This window comes from Vicugna pacos, chromosome 5 (assembly GCF_048564905.1).
Source record: "Vicugna pacos chromosome 5, VicPac4, whole genome shotgun sequence".
NCBI classification, from domain to species: domain Eukaryota; kingdom Metazoa; phylum Chordata; class Mammalia; order Artiodactyla; family Camelidae; genus Vicugna; species Vicugna pacos.
The window spans coordinates 76312020-76337891 of NC_132991.1; the positions used below are offsets into that span (position 1 = coordinate 76312020).

At 36.0% G+C, this 25872-nt stretch overlaps 1 protein-coding gene and 1 pseudogene across 1 annotated transcript in view; both read left to right on the forward strand.

Annotated features, from left to right (window-relative positions):
* TMEFF2 (transmembrane protein with EGF like and two follistatin like domains 2) overlaps window positions 1-25872 on the forward strand; it is a 221561-nt gene that overhangs the window by 69402 nt on the left and 126287 nt on the right. The gene's annotated exons all lie outside the window — the stretch shown is intronic.
* LOC116280757 (U7 small nuclear RNA) lies at window positions 522-577 on the forward strand (annotated as a pseudogene).

Genomic DNA, 25872 nt, shown 5'->3' on the forward strand with positions numbered 1-25872 from the left:
CACACAGACTCAGACCAACTCTCAGAGAATATTTTCTTAAATATAAGTTACATTTTGAATAAAATCATGTGGATGTTTTGTCAGTCTACTCAGATTGTTAATATCAACAACAAAAACTAAAAAAAAAATTATTTCCTTTATGGTTATAGCCAATGACTATTTTATCAACATACAATATTCTTTTGGTAAAATATAGTAACTTAAGTGTATATTCATTGAATTGATTCATTCATTTGCCTTCATTTTGTGTATTGAATTCAGCAGAACATTCATAATTCTATCAGGAAAGTCTTGTGATTTACTTCCACTTTATTAAACGTATTTATTAAATTTAGCTTACATGTATCATTATATTTTTAATTTTCATTTTACTTACTCCAAAGATATTTTTCAAATTCAAGATTAAATATTATACTGATAAAGGAAGTAATCTACAAAAATAAGTGATGTTATGTGAGTTTTATTTTTACATAATATAACTCTTTTGGATTAAGCATCATATTCATATTCTCTGCAATCTGAGCTGTTTATTTGATATTTGTCTGGGTGGTTTTTTTTTTTTTAATGAAAAACCCAAACTTACTACAGTCAGCCTGCCATATCCACAGATGTGGAACCCGTGGATGTAGAGGGCCAACTGTATTGCACCATTTTATATAAGGGACTTGATCATCCACAAATTCTGGTACCCACAGTCTGTGTAGGGGGGAGACTAAACAGCTTATTAGAATTGATTTAATGTGATTAAATGCTATATTCATTTCATATCATTTCTATTAAAAGAAAAGAAATTTCTTAATGAAAAAATATCCAAAACAAAAATATGTTCTATTATCTTTGCATCCATTTACTTTTCATAACCATAAGACTGGTATTAATTCATGTAAATTTGTTTTCTTGTTTAGTGTTAACATGTAATATATGATAACTAAGACATTCAAAAATAACATGAAAATGATTCATCTTTTTATAGAACATTGTAATTTATCTGAAAAATCTCACAATGAGGACTTCTTTACCTATTCAAACTGCTCAATTATTAATCTTTTCATTATTAGCAATCACTGGTTAAAAAAAAAAAAGAAAAGACCTGAGATCATCTTTCCTACATTTGCTTCAGTAACAATATTTTTTTCAATAGTGCATAAGCTTAAACATTGGAAATCAACAAGTAGCTTTAATAAATGGTAATATTAATTTTAAGTGCTTTTTTACAACCTTCAGCATTAATGCAAATGAATGAAATATGTAGATAATATATTTTCAGTTATTATCCAAAAAAAGCTCTATATATGTGGAATAACAAAGAATCTGAAGAAGAACTGATTCAGCTACATTCAGAAAAAACAAGTAGAAATGAATGAGAAGGGATGTGCAAGAATTGCAACAAATTTTGAAATTCTGTTTATTACAAATTAGCATATAGTAAATTCTTAATACTCTGGAGGAGGCAGAGAGAGGTGGGCAAGGGTTTAGTCTTGAAAGGAAAAAGAGATGTTGTTCAGACATCATGAAAAGAAGAATGAAAGTACAGTTGGATTTTTATTCTAATGATGAAGGGTACCGACTAAAAACAACAACAAAAATCTCCCTCCAACTCTAAGTACCAACTTCCTTTTCCTTTCTTGTTTAGAATTGTCTGTACTTTCCAACTCTATTACTTCACTTCCTACTCACCACTCAACCCACTTCAGTTTGGTTTTTTACCTCATCTTGCCATATACATAGCTTTCTATAAAGTTACCAGTGATCTCTGAGTCACGAAATTCAGTGGACATTCTTAGTCCTCAGTTTGACTGCATAGAAGGAGGTGACTCCATTGACCTCTTGGTCTTGGAAAACCCTGCTTCTTCAGTTTCCATGACTTGCCTGGTCTAATTTCCTTTTATGGCTCTGATAACATTTCTCTGTCTCTTTTTCTAGCCCATCCTCATCATCCAGGCATTAAATATCAAAATTCCTCAATGGTTAGTCACAGATTTTTCTTCTCTCCTTTCCTTTCTTTTGTTTTCATCTCCATTTCTTATTCTACATTTTCACCCTAAGCCATATCACCTATACCAATGACTTTAATTGTAATCCATATGCTAATAGCTTCCAAATGTATGTCTCTAGTACAGAATTCCCTGAGGTTCAGACTTGGAAACGTAACTGCCTATGCAACATGACAATTAGGTATATCTCCAAAGTGCTTTAAAAGCACCTACAATTGAATATATCCCAAACCAAATTAATTATCTTCCCATTCACAGGCATGCACATATACTGCACACATCAAAATCAGGTTTTCCAGAGTATCCTATTTCAACTTAATTCTGTAATCCAGAAACCTAGAAGTCCTTATGATATTTGTCCTGCCCTCAAACCTCCCCACCATATGCTAGCTATCATCAGGTAACATAGACCTGGCACTCAAAGTCTGTTTTAAAGCTATCCACTTCTTCCCTTCTTCATCATCTATACCATGGATAATAAGGAAAATGTTCATTGAGTCCAGAGATATCTTCAATAATTAACCATTCACTTGGTTAATGATTTAACATGTATTGTTCAAGGAGAAGTGGTTAGGAATAAATGCAATGAGGATCAATGTACTCAAGAAAAAATACCTAGAGGGGATAGGAAATTGATCAGAGGTAGCAATCAGCAGTGTGTCAGTAGCAGAAAGGGATTTACAGAGATTTAGCCTACAGTAGATTGTGTGTGAACCGAATATATGGCTCTATTGATTTTTTAAAAGCACAATATAGGACTCATAATTAAAAATAACAGTACATGGACTCTCATACTAATTATTTATTATACATAGCTCTCACTGATATACTTATATATAAATATAAATTATATATCACATAAAATTTGCCATTTTAACCATTTTTAAGTATATGATTCAGTAGCATTAGTTACAATCACAGTATTGTACAAAAATCACCACTTTCTTTTTCCAAAACTTTTTCATCACAGTAAACAGAAAATTACCTATTGACAATAACTCTCCATGGGTAAACTCTAATCTACTTTTTTTTTCTGTAAATTTGCCTATTCCAGATATTTCATATACATGAAAACACATATTTGTCCTTTTATGTCTGGCTTATTTCCCTTGGCATAATGTTTTCAAGGGTTTATCCATGTTGTAGCATGCATTAGACCTTCATTGTTTTTGTAGAGCCTAATAATATTCTGTCTCTATGGGTATATCATATTGTGTTTATTCATTCACTGGTTGAGGGCCACTTGGATTGTTTCTACCTTTTGACTTTTGAGAACAACACTGTGATGAGCATTGACATGCAAGTATCTGTTAGGAAGTTCCTGCTTTCGGTTCTTTCAGATGTATACCAAAGAGTGCAATTACTAGGTCATATGAAAATTCTGTTTAACTTTTTGAGGAATCAACAAACTATTTTCCACAGCAACTGCACCATTTTGTATTTATACTTGCAATGTACAAGGATTCCTCACATTGATATCTTTTCAATGATGGTATGAGTTTAATGCTTAATAATTTAGGATTGCCATAGATAATTTTGTTGCAATGAATTAACAAAGAATTTAAAAATGAAAGGCATAGCACATTGACCTGGAAAAATCTTTCTGTCTAGAGAAAGCAATGAAATTATCTAACACTCATTTTTATTTAAAAAAGATTTATGTTTAAGTCCTGTCCTTTAGTAGAAGATTATATTAACAACCCATGTGAGTATGGTATGTAATTCAAATTGTTTTTAGGGTAATCAGAAAATATTTTTGATTAATCAGAAAATATTTCTGATTTAGATTCTTTTTTTGTATCCAAGCTCCATAAGACCAAAAGTACCCATTTTCAGCTTGCTGGCTAGAATAGTAACCTTTTTGTGGAGATGAGCAATTGCCTGCTAGGAAAGTCAATTTAAAAGGTTGACCTGTTAGAACTAACTAAGATAATTGATCACATATAATGGATGACTGGCTATGTGTTTGCTTCTTTCTTCCGTTCAATTCGAGAACAACCACCAAAAAAGGAACTTAGTTTGTAACAGATAGTCACCATGACATTATTAAACAGAAATTATGTTTTAATTATTTTCTAAAAAAGAAGTCATATGGTTTCTATCTTTTGTGGAAAATCAGAGAGATTTATAAGGCAAACAGGCGATAAACAAAATGATCTCTCAATTTCTCTTGTTGCCTGGTGATTCCTTGACTATCCAGAATTGCTAATATATTGAGCCAATTTTATTTGGCATACAGAAATGTAAAGTCTTATTGCAGTGCATGCACTCATACTGAAATATGTGGAGAAGTCACTTGAATTATTATGTTTGAGAAATTAACAAAGACCTCAGTGTCTTATAAACATAGACTGAATACCTTGTGAATGTATTAACGTTTTCCAAGTCCACAAAAAAATCTTGATCCTTATCAGCACATAATATCATATAAAAGAGGCAGTTCTGCTTTAAAAAAGACATTTTTCTCTAATTGTGGTTCTTAATTTTCCACAAATGATTGTATTTCGCTAAGTATTTTCATTTTCATGGTAAGATTTAGAACATTAAAGTAAATTTAAGAATCTTTTTAAAAGTCTTTAGTAAGAGAACAAAGAATTTCCTAGGTACTCTGGTTGAAATAAATCTGCAGATTTTTTTTTCCCCTTTTACTTTTGTACTAATCTATCAAGATACAGAGATTTTTTATTTTCATGTGATGCTGAGGCATTCAGAATCTTGGACTTAGTTGATCTGTACATGAATTAACAGTCCTTTGATCTGAAGGGTATTTAACCTTAATATTTTTTATAATTAACATAGATAATGTCATTTCTTTACTCAAAAGCTTTTATTAACTGCTCGATCAATGGATAAAATAAATCTAAACACCTTAGCCATTTTTTTTCCCCAGAATGTTTGAAACGTGTTTCAACTCTCTTTTCAACCTTAAATTTCACTATTATTTATCAAATACTCAATATGTGAAAGAAATCATACTGTTCGCTCTGTTTTATTCTTCCAAAGTGTTTTTCATTTAATTCCTACCCACTGGTGGAGTGTTTAACTCTTTGAATTCATCTATAAAAGTCTGACTCATTCTTTAAGTACAATGTCAAGGTCAAATGCCACCATCCCTATTAAACTTCTCTTGGTTCACTAAATGGGAAATACACCTCCCTACTGCTATAGGACTATTTACTGCTATTGACATAATTACTGCATTTTGTCTGGAATTACACTTAGGTCTTATGTGCCTTATTTCTTCTTCCAATTGTGAGCACCACATAAGTTGGGGCCATAGATTCTTCATTTTGGAATTTCCCAAAGGACTGAAACAAAAAAAATGTCATGCAGACAGGAGTACTTAAAAAAAGTTTATTATTTTGAATTGAATGGCATTCTCAAGTATAGATTATAAAAGATCATTTTAAGAAGTGTAAAATTAAATCTTCATTAAGTAAAATAATTAACAAAGAAATTAGTAAATCATGGACCTCTTTTTGAAAATATTGGTTAAGTAAGGACAGTGCTTTAGGAAAGGAAGAAACATGAAATGGTGGATTTATTTATTTTATTTTTTATTGAAGTGTAGTTGATGTATAATGTTACTTTCAGGTGTACAGTAAAGTGATTCAGTTATACATATACTTTCATATTCTTTCCCATTTTAGGTTATTACAAGAAATTGAATATAATTCCCTGTGCTATACAGTAGGACCTTGTTGTTTATCTGTTTTATATATAATGGTGTTTGTCTGTTAATCCCAAGCTCCTAATTTATCCCTGTCCCCCACCTTTCCCCTTTGGTAAGAAATGGTGGATTTCTTAAAATAACTTTTTGGTTTTATTGTCAAGTTTATTGTAATTGTATAAAATAATGAAAAACAAAAAATACACGAGAATAAAATACTTTTACGTACATTACCAAAGATAATCCCCAGATATACCAAGATATATTTTAAGCCCCCAAAACAGAGCATAGTTTACATATTTTTCTGTAGTTTGTGCTTTCCTAATAACAGTTTGTCATGACTATTTCTTTATAAATAAATATGCTTCTCAAACATCATTTTTCATGAATGCCTAGCATTACTTTCTTGTCTTTATAACCCCTATACTTGAACATTTTGAATCCTAGTTTGTTTGCTTTTTTAACTTTCGTTCATGTGAGTTAAACTTCATGCTCATCTGAGTTTCTATTTCTTAGAAATAGAATTGTCTCACCCAGAACATACATATATAAGTGTTAAAACTATCCATATGCATTAATAACTTTCCCTTCAAACATTTTTTCCTCTGCTAATTTCTTTTGGCAGCAGTGGTATTTTATAGTGCCCAATAATAACTTTCATAACCATCTTTTTTTCTGACTCAAAATGCATTCTCTAAAATATTCCTCAAAATCGAGATACATCACAATTCTTACCCACTTGGAAGACATTAGATGAAGCCTTGGCTAAAGAAAAAGTAATTGGATTAATGATGCAATAGCCTTGTTTTTCCTTTATCTTATATTTTCTATGTATCTGAAGATACGTATTTTGTGGTTAGTTGTATCATGACACACTAATGGCAGGTAGTAAATAGTGACTCAATATTGCAAATTCAGAGATGCCAACAGAATTAAAGAAGCATGCCATTGGCTTTTAGCGTTCCAGTTCTAGAGCTGTGTTACCTCCCACTTACCATTGTGTGATGTTAGACCAACACCTAACAGTTCTTAGCTATTGTTTCTGTACTTACAAAATAGAAATAATGAGGGTACCTTCTTTGATGGGTGGTTATGAAGGATAGATTAGATAATACATAGCAAGTGTATTGCTCAGGGCCTGCCACCCAGAAAATCTCTGCAAAATAGTAGCTGTTACTACTTGTATCTACAGTATTTGGAAAATAGCTGCCTAAGATACAGGTTCCTTACTTGATAGATACATCAGTAAATGGTTTTGTTAATTGTAGAATAAGTTACATTATTTAAGGGGAAGGAAACGTGCAAAAATAATCTTAAAATTTATGTTCACTTCCATAACCCTCCATGAAATACATATATATTCAACCTATCTCATGAACATTAAGATAATTTGGTAAAAAAAAAAAAAGTTTGTGTCATTCTGGAGTAGGTCAAATGAAAAGAATGTGTTGCTCGACATTACAACATCAATTAGACTTCATATGAATATTTAAAGAATTCTGGTAATAATTCATGTGATCAAATCCAAAAGCAGCCTTTTCAATAAATGGAAAGTTTACAGGTCAAATCTCTTCACGATATTCATACATATTTTCTTGTCTTGAGTTAACATGAGCTAACAGTCAGGGTTACAATTTCACCTATAACTGACTTAAAGAAATAAGACAGGTAAAAAGAAAAGAACTGCCTTTCACAACACAAACATAGAATTAAACTGTCAAGATTTGAAATGTTCAATAAACTACACGTAAAGTAAGATTTTTTTTAATTCAAGTAATTTTCTTTGAATTTGATGGGAAATGAATGTATTGGCCAGAAAATTGTGACAATTAATTGCAGAATGACTGAATTTTAATGAAAGGCTCTAAGAAAAAAATAATGAAATGAATATGCTGTTTGCTTTTAAATCATTTACAGTTGAATAATTTATGTTATTTCTAATTCATCCAGTTAAATTATCCAAGATGAATACAATATGAATAGAAGAGGTTCAGAATTGTCAGGTTTTTGCATTAAATTGTTTGCCAATAACCACTTTCTGTTTTTTTAATACTATTTTAGTGGCTTTATGTATTGCATTAGAAGACTAAGCTAAAGTACATAACATAATGAGTTTGCAGGGTTATAAATACTTGACCTACATCTTCCAGATGTTAAAATAAAATCTCTTGTGTAGGTAGGTTACGTGTTCACTTAAAGAAAACTAACTTAACTGGAAATTATTCTGATTATCTCCCCCAAATTTGACTCACCCTATTCTCCCCATTTCTGTGTCTAAAAGCCTTCTCCAGTTGTTGATACCAAAAACTTTGCAGTCTTGCCAAATACCTTTCACTTCTTTCCTCTCGAATGCCATATCTCATCCATCAGTAAATCCTCTTAGAGGCTACCTACAAAACATACCCAGTATATACCTCTCCCAAACGCCTACCGCTACCATCTTACCCAAGCCACCATCATTCTCCCATGTCCATATTCTCTCTCTCCCTCTGATTATTAAAGTAGTCGTACTGTTTCTCCCTGCTTTGGCTGTTGCTTCCCTAAGTCTCTTCCTGTTAGAGCAGCCAGAATGCTCCTTTATAAATGGAAGTCAGAATGAGTCACTCCTCTGCTCAAAGCTCCCAGTGGCTTTCCATCTCACTCAGAGTAAAAGCCACAGGTCTTATGATGAACTTCACAGCAGTATAATGAGCTCACTCCTGCTACATGTCTCATTTTATCTCCTACCACTCTTTCTTTTTTCCTCAGCTCTTTCCTCAGACACACCAAGCATGCTCTCACCTCAAAGCTGTAGCAGCTCTGCATATAAAATAAAGACATACAATTTCTCATTTTCTTTCTCCTTCTACTAACCCCACCATTGCTCTGATTCTCACCAAGGGAACTCTGGAATCCAACTCTCAATGCTAAAGGACTATCTGCCTGACTCAGTATACATAGTAACTGATGATTCATACAGCACTCTGCTAGGTGTTTTACTTGCAGAGTGGAAAGCAAGATTACCTCTTTCATTAAGCTTCTGTACTATTAAGAATTAGATACTGGGTCACAGCTGGGATTTTGTTAATATACAGTTGGCCGAAGAAGCAGACAAAGTCCAAAGATTAGATCTGACTCCTCAAGGTACTGGAAGAAGATGGCTGCAATTCTGAAATGGAAACAAGAGGAAGCACAGCTCTTCTGAGGGACAAACACATGATGACATATGTCTGAAGGTGAATCCAAAACCAAAAGGTTCATATGCTGGCCAAGATCCAAGCTTAGGTGGGGCAGGATATGGGAGGAAATCTAATTATCACTCCTTTTAGCTTTTAGTTTGCCATTTTGCAATGGTTAGTCCAGGAATGAAGGTCATGCTTACCAGCTTAACACCCGAGCACAGATCAGGTATTCGTCTGTTAAAGACCATTTAGTGGCACTCCAGCTCACTCACAATAAAAAGTCCTCACCATGATGGCACATAAGGCCCCACAGAGTGTGCCCTGACCTCAACCTCATTTTCCGTGTTTCTCTCCCTCTTCACTCCGGCTACACTGGTTTCCTCATAATCATTCAAATGGGGCCCAGGATGCTCTGCCCCCGGATACTTCATGGCTCTCTCTCCCTCAGCTCTTTCTAGTTTTTACTTTCATGTCACCTTTTCAATAAGCAAGTAGAGGCTTTAATTTTGTTCTTATTTTTAAAGTGGTGATAGTGTTTTATGCACGTTTCCCTGACTGCTACTATTATTTAGCATTCTAATTCCTTCTAATTTTTTTTAGATCAGCCACCCTAAAGCTAAATTAAATTACATTTATTGAGCCTTTGTATGCGCCAGATACCATGCTGTATGCTGTATATGCAGAGTCCCATTTATTCCTCTAATAATTTAGAATAATCACTATCTCCGTGCTGTTGATAGAGAAGGTGTAATTCAGAGAATTTTGGATTCGGGAGCATTGCCTTGCCTATGGTTGAAAGAATGCTTCTTTTTGTGGACCTGAGTTCCCTCTTCAGATATTTTCTTTAGATTGACTAATATTTAGTTCAGAGAGAGTGCATTCTCCATGTGGGACTAGATTTCTAAGTGAGACAACACAGTCTGGATCCTCAGATGTCCGTTACAGCCTGAGGCACTGCCTGGGGCACAGGATAGTCCAGTGACTCAGCACCTGTGGGTGAATCAGGACACGGGGTCCCTCTCCTAGCTCATCCATTTACCAGCTCTGCAGGATTTCCCAGTGTCTAGTTTTGGTTCTTCTGTGAATTAATCATACCTAAAGCCAGAGCTAAGCCTGTAAGATTTTGAGGTCATATTTTAAAAGACAGCATACAAAATTAGGTACAAAAATGCATATTTAGAGGAGAGGGGAAGAAACATAGCAAAAAACAAATTTAAAATAGCTGACAAATACCTCAAATATTATAAACTCCAGAAAGAAATAGCAATGTTTTTGTTTTATGCCAAACAGTCAAAGTGACACAACTAAGAGTTGTTGGAAAATAGCTGGAGTCAGACTTTCCTGGAAGCCCAAGGATGAGGCAGGTCCTTCTGGATAAAGGTATCCAGTGGGGAACCACTATTCCAACACCGTATCACACACAAGGTCCATTTTTCAGGCTCCAAGCCTATCAAGAAATTACCATGTGCATGACATATTGTGAGTGAAACCAGTCTCTAACATAATTTGAATTAAGTTAGGTAAGGTGGTTCCCTGGTGTAAAATATGAAGAGGTTTATTGAATGTAAAACTTTTTTTTTTTGGCTGTTTTAAGGCAATTACTAACTTTGACAATGAAAGTGTGAACAGGACCATAATTCATTATTAGGCTAACATTTCTTCTTTCTCTGAGCATTTGTCAATAACTTCTGGCCATGACATAGAGTGGTGTATATATATATTTGTAATATATTTGCATAATACTTATAAAAACAGTTTGAAAAACTAAAAGGTGTCTAAATTTTTCCATTAATCAAACTATGCTTATTCAGAAGCACTATTGAAACAAAATATACTGTCACTCAAGGCTGGAAAAAAGCCATGCAATGGTTATCATGTGGTATGGGAAGGCAGAGGCAGGGAGATAAGACCCTAGCTTCTTATCCATGCTTGATTTGTACTTGCCAGTGTGATCCTGAGAAATTCACTAAATACTTTTGTGACACAGATGCCTTAGATGTCGGAGGAGCCAATGGTTTTAGGTGTTCCTAATGAAGTTGGGGAAAATAAATCTTGAAATGAATATACATGTCTGTGTGCTTTTAGTACCAGAACCCGTTGGACAGCAGCTTAGACTGAAGCATACGATGCAATTCTGCACGCCAAACTGAGAAATTTGGGTAGGAAACCCTTTTTGCTTTAAACAGCCTTTGAAGCTGCCAGTAATTAATTTGATCTAGTTGTTAAAAAACTGAAGCCAATCTCTCTAAGTTGTGGGGCTCTGTACATGAGCCATCTGGAGCCAGCAGATAATCGGGACAATTTAAGTCATACTTACATAATTGTGAATAAGATAACTCATTTTGGTTTGAGTTCAAGGATTTAGGAAAACAGCATAACCAATTCAAGAAAGCTTGAAACACAATAGTAACAAGAACTATACATGCAAATGTATCTGGTTTGAATTAAAAAAAAAAAAAGATCTGAAATCTGTATCCCTAATGTCCCAAGCTTTCAAAATAGTTAGTTCATGGACTTAAGAAGTGACACCTGACTAGATATTACTCAGATACTAAAAAAATAAAAATAAAGCAGGCTTGTTGTCTACTAAAAAATACAGTTTAGCTAGGAACATTACTCAAAGTTTTCAGTTCCCATTTCTAGTGAGAAGAAAAAACAGCATTTGTTTGCTGTAAAGATTGAAATAGAAACAACTGGAAAAATTGGAAGAAGGGAAGGAAGAACAAGGAAGGTGGCCCATATTGATTGATTGCCCTTCAGTTCGCAGTGGATGAGCCCTGTGGCTGTTACCTGCTGTCTTTCGCGAATATTAACCGAGTGCTAAAGCAGTTTTAGACAGTTGATGTTGTTGGGAGTTTCAAAAATACAATACCACTCTGTTTTTAAAAACCAACTCTTTATTAAACACAATCTCATGCCTGCTTTCTATAACTGAAATACTCTGAAAAATTCAATACAATTCCTTTTGAATAACTAAACTGAATAATATTTTACCAAAGCCTTTCTCAATGCTTATCCTAAGCAAATTCTGTATTATTCATTCATACATACGATGAGTTATGGTGATCAGCTGGCAAAAGACACGCTTTCAGAGAGTCTCTTCTGCTGCTTTTCATAGGGCTGCCATTTACCCAGAAGAAAATATCTTCAGATTCTGAAATTTTATTGAACTGCCAACTTAGCTAATTTGTCTTTATTTTTCAAATTTTACTTTTATCATCTATTGGAGAGAAGAGCAGAAGACTGCGTCTGCCTCTATCTCAGCTGCTCTGCTGTAAACGAAATTGGAAAACACAGTAGAAACTTGGTTCTACCTTATTCTTAAAACTCTCCTGTATAATCAGGAATTATCTACAGGGAAACCCAAGGTGTTTTCGTAAAGACTTCATTTTTTAGCACTTCGCCTAGTCTCATTTTAACACTTGACATCAGATAATGAGGGGAGTGTTTCGGGAGCAAATTGTTTTAATTCTAAATGACAGGCAAAGAAAGTACTTTGAAAACATTGGTTTTATATTGGCCAAAGAGTTCAAAAATTAATATAAATAAAATAGAAAAATATTTTTTTCCACGTAGGAAGGTCAGGGTTCCATGCAAGTAAGATTTGAACTGAGAGCGTTTTTGCTTGGTAGACCATGACCTTGCATTTGATACTACTCACTGTGTAGAAAGTCACTTTGTTTTTTAAAGACTGTTAGTGTTTTATTTTACTCTGCTATTGTGGTTAAATTCAAGTTAGAGATTATTATTCGGGGGACCATGTCCTACCCTAAAGCATTATTAGATGATGATTTATGGTACTAAGCAGCAAGCACAGAATTATATTACATTGCACACTTGTATTTGGTTAATTGAGTCAAATGTAGTTGTCATTTGCCAAGTGCTCGTGACCTTTCTTTTCTTTATCTTCCCTTTCCTCTAAGTTGCTGTTTAAAGGGAGACTATCATTACCACTTTGGTGAAGTCTGAATGTGATAACATACATAATGTACCTAGAATCCTAGCTTGGCACTGTCTTCACTTCATTTAGAAGATTTGTAGGCTAACATGAGCTCTGAATGTGAACATATTTTTTCCAATGATGGATTTGCATAACCCAAATAAAAATAAAAACAGGAGAACCTTAAGAGATATTAAACAGTGAATGTCAAAGAGCACAGAGTGCAGTTAAGACATGGGGACTTGCACCTGCCTTCCTTCTTCTGTTCCACAAGGACAAAAGACCATACCTCAGATTACAATGAAGATTTATTCCATTTTGGCTAGATTAAAAATATGCAGTCAAATGCTTCTTTTCTCTGAGAGAAGAGTGTATGGTAGGTCACTTGAAGGTGTCTGTTGTATCTTAAAATCTATTTGAAATGTTTGAATGAATTATTGTCTAAATTGACAGGTGACTTCCATCCAAGCCAACAAAGTACTTCTGCTAGCATAGCCCAAGAGCAACAATGTTAAAGAATACATGCTCTTCATAGGCTTTGGGTGAGTAGATAGGATAATATGATACGTGAATTAGGAAACAAATGAGCTGAATTATAACGAAGCCTACGTAATTCTATTGTGAGATGTCCTTACTTGCAGTCCCTTGCAAACCATGCACTGGGTGGTGAGTGTGCTTGTAATAAACATTAAGGGAGCTTCTTACATGGAGAAATGCAAAGGCAATTTTTTTTTTGAGATAATCTCAGTAAATACCTAAGGTGAAGTTAATATGATTTCCTTAAATTGTTTAATAATGGGTGTGCCTGTAACTATTCAATCTGCAAAATTTAGTGTATACACAAATCTGATAATTCTTTATTACACATTATATAAATATATTTATATATGCTAGTACTAAGAAATAATAATACTAAAAATGGATAGAAACATACATTTGTGTTTTTAGAACATTAAAAAAAACTCAAATTTAAAGATATATCCACATTTTTAATATATTCTTTTCTTTTTATAATTTTCAAAATCATGAGTACATTTAAAAACCAAAATTAAATTAACAGGCATAGAGGATTAATCTGAAAGCAATCAGTCCTGCATGGTATATTTTATTATATGCAGAATGAGTATCTAATTTCTAATTGACCTAAATACTAAACTCCTAGAATGGTTCTTAAACCATTAAAAAATTAACCTGTCTAATAAATACAGCCATATTTCTGTTGTTTTATATTAATGCTTCATCTACATTTATGTATATAAAAATTTTAACTTCAGCTGAAAATCTCTTCATGTAAAAAGTCCCAACTGTCGTTTGGAATGAATGAGGCCCAATTAATATTCGATTGATTTCATCGTCAGTGGATGACCACGTCACAGCCTGGGCAGAAGAGAAAGTCAAGTAACAGCAACTGCTTCCTCTTGCAGAGCAACAGGATAGCCGTCCAGATTCCATTTTCTGTGTTCTGTGGAGCAGTGTCTCCAAATCCCACAACACCACTTCTCCTCATTATGAAAACCTCTTCACAGTTTACCGGGTTGGAGCAGAAGACTAAGCCACGACAAATGCCCAAAGCAGCGTTTAAGGCAGTCATCTAAACTGTGAATATAATGTAACCTCAAATTATGGATTGGGTCAAAAACCGTGAAGCGCATTTATCTTTACATACATTTCATTTGTTGGTTGTGGTTTCTAAATATTTTGACAGTTGATTATTTATTTCTTTTAGGTTTAAAATAAGTTATGGAAGACTTTTCTTCCCAGAGTGCAGGAAGCACTATGCTTGAATTAGAGGTCCTAAATTGAATACTCTGATAACATCTAGCTCTGCCATTAGCTTATGTCCAGTATCATTATGGAAAGTCTCTTGGTCTTTGCCTCTAAAGTAAATTAGTGATACAGTCCTCTCTCTCATGAGGATTTGTGTTGTTATTGTTCTTTGTCTTTGTTCATGTTTTAAATAAGTGTTTTCCATATTTCTTTGACCATGAACAGTCTTGAAAATAAAATTAGGATAAATGTGTGACCTTATTTGCCAGAAAAAAGCACACATTTATAATTTATTTTCAAGGCAAGAAAGGTGACCATATTTTTCTCTCACTGAATCCCATGATGTTGCTATTTCAAAACTTCCTTAAGGACTTACTACCACGCCATATACATAAAATGATACATAGGAGCCTGTAGAGGAAGGCGTCTGTCTTGCTGGAGAACATTTCCATCCATTTCTGCCCTTCATTGGAATCAAATTTACTTCCTTTATTTATAGTTACAAAATTTTTCACTGTCTCCAATAAATATAGTGCTGAAAGAAATTGAATTATATCCTTCTTTACATACAATTAATATCCTTTAATACAATTAAAAGTTACACTTGATTGAGGGATATAGCTCAATGGCAAAATAAACAGCAAGTTCTGAGCCAAAATAGTAAACTAATATATAAGCAATTCCGCTGACCTCAAGGATTTTAGTTGTAAAATGTTGGCAGGCCAGACACTGAGCCTCAAAACAAGGTCCTCCTTATGGCTTCAGCTGTGTCCCTGCATCCATGTTACCTTCCAAGCTCCTACCTTCATAGAATCTGAAGGGAGAAACTTAAAAGGACTCTTCTGTCTACAGGGAAAGGGAAACTGCCTGTGGATGACTTAGAACAACATGGGGAGGGGGGAATTAGATGAAGGGAGAGTAAGAAAACAATAGCAAACCTACTCAGAACATCATTAAGGCAAGAAAGGAATGATAAGGGATAACTGAACATGGCAGACCATCAGCGGTCGTGGAGAACCATGTGTATTTGAGGGAAGTACAACCCTGATGTTTCAGTTCAGCTTTTGTGATCAAACGCTGGGCTTGCATAAATGTTTAAACTCTACCTTACTCAAGTGAATTGACCATGAGAGCTTCTAGGATATGAACGACAGCAGAGACTCAGTTTTGAAGAGGCATAAGCAGTTAAACTGGTAAAACCCAGAGACAAATGTTGACTCATCTTATTTAAGAGAGTCGTTATGTTTGGAAGATCATTGGGTTCTAGAAGAAAATACATCCATTTCTGTTACTAGTGGGATGCTAGAATATAAATTTTCAAACATTATTTATTTAAAGCAAAAATGCTATTAATAGCAGTGAGTATGAAACTTGATTATTGGCAGGTTAATTTCCCCCTCTCCAGTATGTGCATTAACTAATGCCAACTGATCTCAACACAAATTATGAGCATGCAAGAAAAACTAATTGTTCCACATTATTTTACAGTTATTATTGATTACCATGCCCTTTGCAAATCAAGACAGAAATAGAAAGTGTAATAATTCTTAAGGATGAATTTAACAGTTACTAGAGTGGAGGAAGGATGTTTCTGAATACTTTCTTAATTACATATTAAAACCACAGGATACATTTAAAGGGCTTCAACTGAGTATAAGCAAAATCTGACTAAATTTTAGAACATGACTTCTAATAAAATATACACTGACTTAAGAGGAGACTTTTTTCATTAATTATTATCCATGCATATTTGGGGAGGGATTAGGTTTATTTATGTATTTCTTAACAGAGGTACTGAGAATTGAACCCAGGACCTTGTACATGCCAAGCACACACTTACCACTGAGCTATACCCTCCCCTCAAGAAGAGACTTCTCTTTTCAAGTTGAAAATTGTTTCTTCTTTCTATCAGAATCGTATCCTCTTCAGCCACAAATAGCTTAAAGTCAAGATAAAAATTGAGATGAGTGTAGCAACCATACGCACACACAACACACGCACACACAAATACACACACAATTACTAAGAACGTTTTCTCCTGGCTGTGTGGTAGAATTTTATTTCAAATAGTATTTAAATGCTACTTGAAATGTATTTGGGTCAGTGTCTTTGGAATTTAGCCTTATGTTACATTAAGTGGAACACAGGTAGGCTGAGTGGCTACATTACACGTTAAAGTAAGAATATAAGGGAAAAAAGTAATGTGAAAAGCAGTATAATAAAAGTCGTATAATATGAAACTTTTATCTGTGTCCTGAGTCCCGGCTCTACCTCATCCTCTCCAGCTAAGCAGACCCAGAAACCTCAACCAGAACGCAGTTTATCGACATTCCTCCTTTTCAAAAGATTATGTAAATAAAGTAGATAAGCTTTATTCAAGCCAAATTAATAATAAGTACATTCAAAAGTAACTGCTTGGAATATCAAAGGTCAAGACACTTGAATATGCCATGTAGAGGATTACCATGATCTATTGCTAATACCTTGAGTCTAGAAACAATCCAGGGGCTTGGAAAAACAAAACACAACAAAAATCTCATTTTAGGCTTAATACTTGTGTTTGTAAGACCATCCCAAACACATATGCAAACCCAAATCCCTTCCCTTCCTTTTCTTTCCCTTTTTCTTTTTTACTATTTTATTCTTTATTCTTTTTTTCTTTTCCTGCTTAGTTCTCTTAACTTGAGTTCTCAGGGTTTCACTGTGGATTTCAACTCTAAAATTACTGCAGTTGCTTAAGAAATGACCAATAAAGTCTGATTGAGGTCTACATGTCATGCAGTGGCAAAATTTACCTTGAATTTCTGGCACCAGCTCTTGTCTGAATCTCATCTAGCCTTTTAAGGAAGGAAGTTAAGGAAGAGAATAGAAATGTTTTTTGTGCTCTTATGGTTGAGGTCTTGGGATTCAGATTTGGAACTTATATCCAAATGCTTTCTTATACTACTTTCTGCATGTCCAATTATGGCTAGTTCTTAGGGATGAGGCATACCTAGCCTTCTAATATCTGAGAAGAGGTGAGACGTTATTTAGAAAAAGGGGAGTCTCTTTGGGAGCACCAAATGAATACTTTTTTATGTGCAGAGAATTGATGATAATATAGGAACAGAATGTGAGACTTATTCTAGAGAAAAAGTTATTAAACTAGACCAAATACTCCCTCCAAAATAAATAGCATCCAGACATCACTCTCCATCTCCTTGTCTTGATACATTTTTTTTACCATCTATTGTATCTTGTATCTGTTAATTCATTTGTTAGCATCTGTTTCTTCCCAGTTAAATGTGAGCTCCATGAAAACAGGGACACAGTGCAGGGAGAGCATCAGCTTTAAGATGATTCCTAGTCTCTGAGCAAAACTGGAAAAGGAGGAACAGCTCACAAACAGCAGTGATGTGAATCTGCCTAGGAAAGGGGCACCTGGAGAAAATATCAAGAGAAACTTTCCTAAGGAAACCCTTTATTTTGGGGGGTCGATATTGTAACAAAGTGCCACAAACTAAGTGTCTTAAAAACACAAATTAATTATCTTAAAAATTTAGAAATCAGAAGTCCAAAATGGATTTTATGGAGCTAAGGTGTGAGAAAGCCTTGTTTTTATTGATGTTATAGGGGAGAATCTGTCCCCTTGCCTTTTCCAGCTTCTAAGGCCACCCACATCCCTTCGTCCATGGCTTTGCACTACACTGCCTTTGCTCTCTCTGCTCCCCTTGTCACCTTGCCTTCTGTTCATTTGATTTGCTGGCTCCCTCTTGTAAAGTTCCTTGTGATTACACTGGACCCACCAGGATGATCCAAGAGACTCTTTCCATCTGTACATCCTTAATAACATCTTCAAAGACCCTTTTGCCATGTATAAGATAGCATATTCATAGGTTCTAGGGCATGGAACCTGGATATCTTTGAGAGGGCTATTATTCTGTTTACCGCAGGCTTCTAAACAAACCTCTTTCCCAGCCAATCCCCAATCAATGATAAAAATGTTGTTCTTTGGGAACACTGAAGACTCTTAAAAAATATAGAACATTCTTTTCTTGACCTGTTTATATAATCCCAAAGTTCTTTTTAAAATCCCAGATAACCTACCAGTTATCTTTCAATACCACACATTTGGTAAATGTGAATTGTCACATGGTAACATAAAAGAATCTTATATATTTGAAAATAAACATACAGACCCCTGCGTATCTGAAAATAATTAAAGGAGAATACTGAAGAGAATTCCTGTGTAGCAAAGTCAAACTTGATCTTGATTCCACTTTGTTTACACTGATTCGATCAGAAACAGGAGAAAGCATCACACAACAGGAATTGTCATTACTAATAAAAGTCTAGCTCACCATCCAGGAATATTATTTCTTATAACTGAGCTTTAATAAAACAGAAGGAGATGAAAATTGAAGTTTAAAATCCTGGGCAAATACCTGGACTTCAGATGTTTAAGTTTCTGATGAAGAAAGCAAGCCATATGTTTTTAAGACTAACTTTTAAGAGGAACTCACACTCTTATAAAAAATTAATCATTCTGAAGGGGTAGTGGTACACACTGGCTGGAAAGAGGGCATGGTTGCAGGATATAGATGTCACTGGACTTAAAGAATTTTCCCCCAGTGTTTTGATACTTCAGCATGAAGCACTCATAGATAGCAGTTCATGGTTTTTAATGAGTTGGAGAATTACATTGAAATTCAGTACTGTGATAATAACCTCCAAATTAATATTTTCCTTCAAATAAATTGCAACGGAAGAAAAATCTAATCTTATTGCCCGTAAAATGACATAATAAAACCAGAATGCCAGCTATAGCGGGGAAACTCTCCCAGCAAATGTTACAGAGACAGTCCACTTTCCGAGTGTTTGCTCTTTGTGTTTAGCTATTAAAATAAGGGTTTAATTTTAAATGCACGAATAAGCTTCTTACTAGATTGCAGACAAGCAAAGGAAGTAAATATTTTTTTTCCTCTCATTTAGAGAGCTAGCTAACACTACCCTTTTCTTTCTTCCATGCAGTTGCACATTGAGTAGGTGACATGGCAGCAGAGAGGTGGCGGGTAGGGCAGGGGACGCGGGTGCTGAACGTACCTGCTCAAGAACCACTCCGCTATCCTAATAATCTCTGCGGTTTCCCTGGCGTTCTGCTGTGGTGTGACTTTTGCTCAGGCTGGGATTTATACCTCTGTCGTTCAGGAACAGGTGTTTGAGAGGAGCCGTTAAACAGCCATCAAAGCATTAAACAGCTACACACGCGGGAACCTACCACAAGTACCGCCACGAGCTGGTTGTGGAGAATCCCTAAGCCTTGCAGCAGGTGTTACACTACTTAGAGTCGGAGTCTTGGGAGCTGGGAGTTGACAACAACGTCCAAAGAACCGAAGGCGAAAGAACACAGCTTGAGTGTGTGAGACAGATGCCACTTTCTCCCTGCGTTCACCATCTCCCACGTGTAATACTTCCAACACGTCAACAGCGCATTAGGGTTCGTGGCATGCTTAGAGACAGGAATAGAACCATGAAATTGGTAATGTCTTGCCAGTTTTAAAACGTAGATGAATACCTTCTTGTCAGAGCAATGAAGTCTTTCTCAGCCTCTAAAAAACCCTTGTATATAACTAATGAGACTCCGCGGCCATCATACCTGCTCTGTCCAATTTCTTACATGAGTTTGGCTGTTCAACTACCTGTGGTAGTGGGACTGTGGAGATCGGCATTTTCAGAATGGATTAACACCATAATAAATTAACATACAAGTGCCTGCATCGGAATGACATCCTGGATAGGATGGGCAAGCTTGACATTACCATTTTTAGGCTATTCCTGGTGATTCTATGTCTGTTATCAGACTTCTCTGATTCTGCTTTACACAGAAAACATGTAAATTAGCTTATGTCACACATTGTCGAAGGGGAGTCTGGGGATGGCAGGGTGTCAGAGAACTGCCATTTTGACTGATTGTACTCCTGGCAACTTATTATGATAATAGATTGCTTTTTATTATATCACTGCATTTGGCTGTGATGATATTTAACTACAGAAGATTAAAGACATGTCGTGATGCCAGAGAACTTTATGAATGGGCCAGAGCATTTTTGTCACACTTAAAATTAGTAAGCCAGAGCAGCAATAAACAATTCTGGGAAACTTCAGAGCCACTCCACTGAGGAATGCACAATGTTTGTCTCTCAGCGTTTCCTGCAACTGTTGGGTCAAAAAAGGTTTAGCGTTTACTCTGTCTGTGCTGGCACGAGGCTAGGCCCACAGACGTGATCCTGTCCTTAAAGACCTGATAGTCAGTTTATGTAAGGCAGCCTGAAAGAATACAGGATAATACAGACTGGTTCTAATTTGCTTGCCACAAAAAAATAAGTGTTATTTACAGAAAAGAGAAATAGATCAGAAGGGATAAAATTATATAGGACCATTTGATAGTCAACTGGTGGATAAATAGAATTTTGTTAAGACAAAGGAGAAAAGACAGCGACTTAGATAGGGAGGGCCGTGCCTGCGGAAAAGAAGGTGGTTGCTCGGGGAACAGGTGAGGCCATTTCTTGAGCTTAAAGCTTACCATGTTCTAGACATTGTGTCAGTGATTTCCATGCCTTTTCCTGTTTAATCACCTCAGGAGACATTATCATCCCCATTTTACAGAGAAGGAAACAAACCTTAGGGGCTTCTCTAAAAGTCACATGGTGTGGAAGCAAAATAAGTTGGACTCAAACCCAGTCTCTGCTGTGGCAGGTGGCATATGGCCTGCGAGGGACACAGGGCACACAGCGGGCATGTGCAGGCTCAGTCCAGGTTGGTGGCCATGGGAAGCCAGACATGGACCCAGATCACAGGTGCTGTTCTCAGGGGAAAATGTTCAGGGCTATCGGGACATGGGGAGAAGCAAGGGGATTGTCAAAGAAGACTCTGAGTTTTGACCTGGAAGTTCGTGCTGACTTTCGGTCTCACTCAGAGAGGGGATCGTCTCTTCTCTCAGATTCTATGCTTTTGGAGTCATCAAGGAACTTCAAGAATAGGATTCTTTGCCACTTAGAGACCAATATTCAGTCATCCTCACCTTTGGGAGAAAAAAGGCTGAGACTGTCGGTCCCTAGACTGCTGACCTAGTTCTTCTATCAAAGTAACTGGGTCAAGCAGGAGGAGGGACGGGTGCTTGGGGGTGGGGAGAAAGGCCTCACCTAGGCCTGGAGGGATTGAAAATGAAAAGGAAAGGAGGTTAGGAAAGGCTGTGCTGGAGTCCAGGGAGCAGAAGTTTTGTCTAGATATCCTAAATTCAGTGATGAATTGGAGCAATTAGCTCACCCAGTCTCCAAATGTCACTTTTGTCTTGATTTTCAATATGCGTGTTTATTAAACAAAAAATCTACGGAGTGCCTACTATCGTAAGTGGCTTAAGGGATACAAATATAAATTAGGCATAGATCCTACCCTCAGGAGTTCATTGAGAATTATGAGACCACAAACTTATAATCAGCCTTATAGCCAAGGTGAACATGATTGAGCAAAGTGCTCCAGGGTGCAGAAAAGAAAGACTTACTTCAGAAAGAAGGGGCAAAGGAAGGCGGAAGGCTATGCATAAGAGGTATTTTGGAGGTGATATTTGAAATGTGTGTAATACGCTTTGGGCGTTCAGAGATGGCAGAAGAAAGAAAACTAGTTTGGGGCAAAAGGAATAGCATGAGTTAAAAGACTGAAAGATGGGAAAGCATGAAGTGTATGTAAGAAACAAACTGATTACTTGGGCTTGCCAAGAGAGCAACAGGTACATGCATATTTCAGAAAATATCAGGATAATTGATTCAGTTTTGTGCTGTTTCTGCATGTTTGTTGTTTCATTCAAAGCAGCTAGTGCTGACACCACCAGTAAAGTTATCAGGGTCAACTTGCCTTGACCCAAATGTCACTCACTGTTTCTGCCAATCAGGTGGGATGAGACCCCTCTCCTCTTGTGAATTCTGCAGCTGGACGTGGTCTGGAAATATGCAGGGACTCCATCAGCTAACAATCCACAAGCCACATATTACAGTGGCTGGAGGACAGAGAGAAAAAGTGCTAATAAAAGTGGGAGCCTCCCCTTTCTCACTACCCCTGCCAGCTTCTATGTTCCTTCACGGACTCAGTCCTTCCTTACTTATGGGAAAAATTTAGCCTCCTTGGATGTGTTAGGGGAAAAAAAAAATCGTATTTGGTTTGAGTTGTTGGAAAGTTTTTGGAGGTGAGGGAAGGAACTGGAGTCTCAACATCTATGTTGCCTGGCAGAGCATCTACAAGGAAACTTTTCTCACTGTTGAGCCACAGATAGAAAAATCCAACCCAGAAACACTGCTGTCCTGTAGTGAATCAGGTAGCGATAGGGATGTGAACCATGCTGGCATGAGTTTGTCTTTTCTGAATCAATGTTTGGCTCAAGGAGAGAAACAGGAAGGAGCTAATTATACTAAGTATTGCCTCCCAGCATTTTTTTCTTTATAAATGAACTTATTTGAGGTCTAATAAATGAGCTATTCTTCTTTTGTATTCAAAAACAGCTGAAATATACAATATGGAAAATAATGAACAGTTCAAAATATGGTTTTATTATAAAGATATTACCAAAGGAAGTCAACACACATAATAACAGGGATCTGAGTCTGTCCAGGATAGTATAAAGAACTTCCCCAGAAATAGTATTTGCCAGTATCCCACATACTGTATATTAAACATACACAAGTTTCCAATATAATCTTTAGTCTGTTTCATTGCATCTAGTTATAACGGATCAGCTCCCTTTTTGTTTCTTCTTTAATTTCACTGTAGTAATATGCTTGAGTGAACATAGACATGGTACATTTAACCAGTTTGGCACTATGCCTTAGGTTTATTAAACAAACAGAGATTTGATGGGCTGTCTCAAAACTCTAGCCCCTCAAGTAATTCTTGCAGCTGGAATATTGCCCCTAAGGTGACTTTTCACTCTGCTGGTGCTGGGACTCAGGACACTGTGAACGTAGAATCCGCACACTTTGGGACTAATGTTTATTCCTTAGATTTCCCTCCTTTTTTTAACCTGGATATTGTCTTTTCTCTACATAACAGCTCCACAATCCTGCATTTTTATTGAAAAGCATTATAAGCTGTTGTCTCTCAGAGTATTACATACACTTCCCTACAGCCTTTAGAACATGACTGGATATTAAATATTTTGCAAAGTTAGGAAATGAATGAATGAATTACTGTGTAGTTTTTGCCAATGAACAGGCAGTCTTCCACATTGATTAATTAGCTGCATTTTATTTTTCCTTGAGTTCCTTCCCAGGATAGAGCATAACTAATTACCTAGGAGCTCCTAGGTTGGGAATTTGGTTTTACGTATAAGGTGGAATTTTTTTAATTTCATAAAGATGTTTGTTTCAATTATTTTCTTCCCAAGTCCAATCTAGCAAATGATACCTAATTTTTATCATGCATGTCATATTAAAAGAAAAGTTGCCTTTTAATATATTAAGCCTGCCATGTACAACACCTAGGTAATAAATTGCAGCAATACATGCTAACAAAATTAAAATATTTCAAAGCAAGTGTTTAAGGGTTGCATATAGGCCAAGCGCAATGGGAGGTATATTCTGTAGGAATAAAAGTCATGTGAAGTTAAGATTGCTTGTCCTTTGCCAGGAGATTTGTCTAATTCTCTATGAGCTTGGCCCCTACAACAGTGCAGACGGATCATGAGGTTTGATCATTACTGTGAACATTTTTTATTACCCAAACTTATAACCCATGAACACCACCTCATCTCTCAGCTAACAGCCCTGTTCCTTTTTTGGAGTGTTACCAAAGTGATACGTACTATAGAGGATGTACTACTAAAAAGATAAGAATTGCAACAGGAGTATTTCATGAGCAACCAGGTTGTGGGCAATTTCCATAATCAGTGATTCAGAATAAATCTATATAAACTTTGACTCAAGACAAAACCTTGTTAGAAGACTGTTTTATTTTGTTTGTTTTCTTCCCAAAAGAAACCAGAATAAATTACAGGATAACTGGAGTTACCTTTACTTATGTATGATTTTTGAACAACGACAATAAAAAAACTTTGGATGTACTTTTCCACAGCTTTCATGGTGGCTCACTGATATTGCATGACAATTCTGAAGGCATAAACAAACCAACACATAACTGAATGTATCAGAAACTTAAATGCTCTTAATTGTGGATAGACAAAAATGAATTCCATAACCAATAACTTGTTAAATAATTCCTTTTATTTTCTGATATTGTTAAGATGGCCAAAGGTACAGATTTAACCAAAATAATGATAAATTTAATTTGCCATATGTTAACTCCTTTGATCTTGACAGTGACCTGTGGAATTTAATAGGGTTCGCTTTCCTAATGAAGGAACTGACACAGGAAGATGAAACAGTCTCCTAAAGATCACAGCAGCCGTTTTAAAGTGGCTCTCTGCGGTACATTTGGGAAACGGATCCTGTCCACAGGAATAAATCCTTTGAAATGCGAAGCTCTCTGGAGTGCTAATTGCATAATGAGTGAATGCTGTGAGATCGTGTAAAAGTCATCTCTTAAGAGCTTTGTGATCAGATTTGTACATTTGCACACTAGACTTCTCTGACCCAACTGAGTTTACTGAATCCTGGAATTACATTCTTAGTGTTCTTTTTCCTGCTTCTGTGAATTCACCTTCTACCTCCATAGATGTGGATTTCGCCTTCATATGCCTCTTTAATAGGTTATTAGGTGCAACCTGCTCTCGATGCCTCAGTTGAGAGAGAGATGGAGCCGAGCATTCTGTTTGGAGGTCTGCACCCTCCCAGTTTACTCCTCGTGGGGCTGTCTGAGATGGGGTTACACCTCACCATCGCCACAAACAAAGCCTTTCAGCCGCCATCAGGTTTAGTTAAAGAACTCACAATGAGTGATGCCTGACTACATGGTACCGTTTTATGTGCAGAAAGTCCTAGGGCGTATAAGGAACGTAGTCCTCATGCCTTGTTTATCTCATTTTGGCCTCCCAGAGTTGGTTTTCAGTGTTTCCACCACTCATCCATCTCAATTTACTGAGGAACTGTGAGCTCAAGTAACTTATCCAAAGTCACACATGAGTGGCTTACCAGAATTCATACCCCAGAACTGTCATGGTTCCTAAATCCTTTATTATGAGCATTATACCATACCGTCTTCCAGGTCTCAGTATTAACATCATGTAAATTTATTCTCCAGCATGATTCATTAAAATGAAAATGGGCCATTTTCTCTGATTCTCCAAGCACTTCAGATGAAGCATTACATCCTGAATACAGATTTCATTTCTGAGAAGGAGACAAGAAAAGAAGTTAA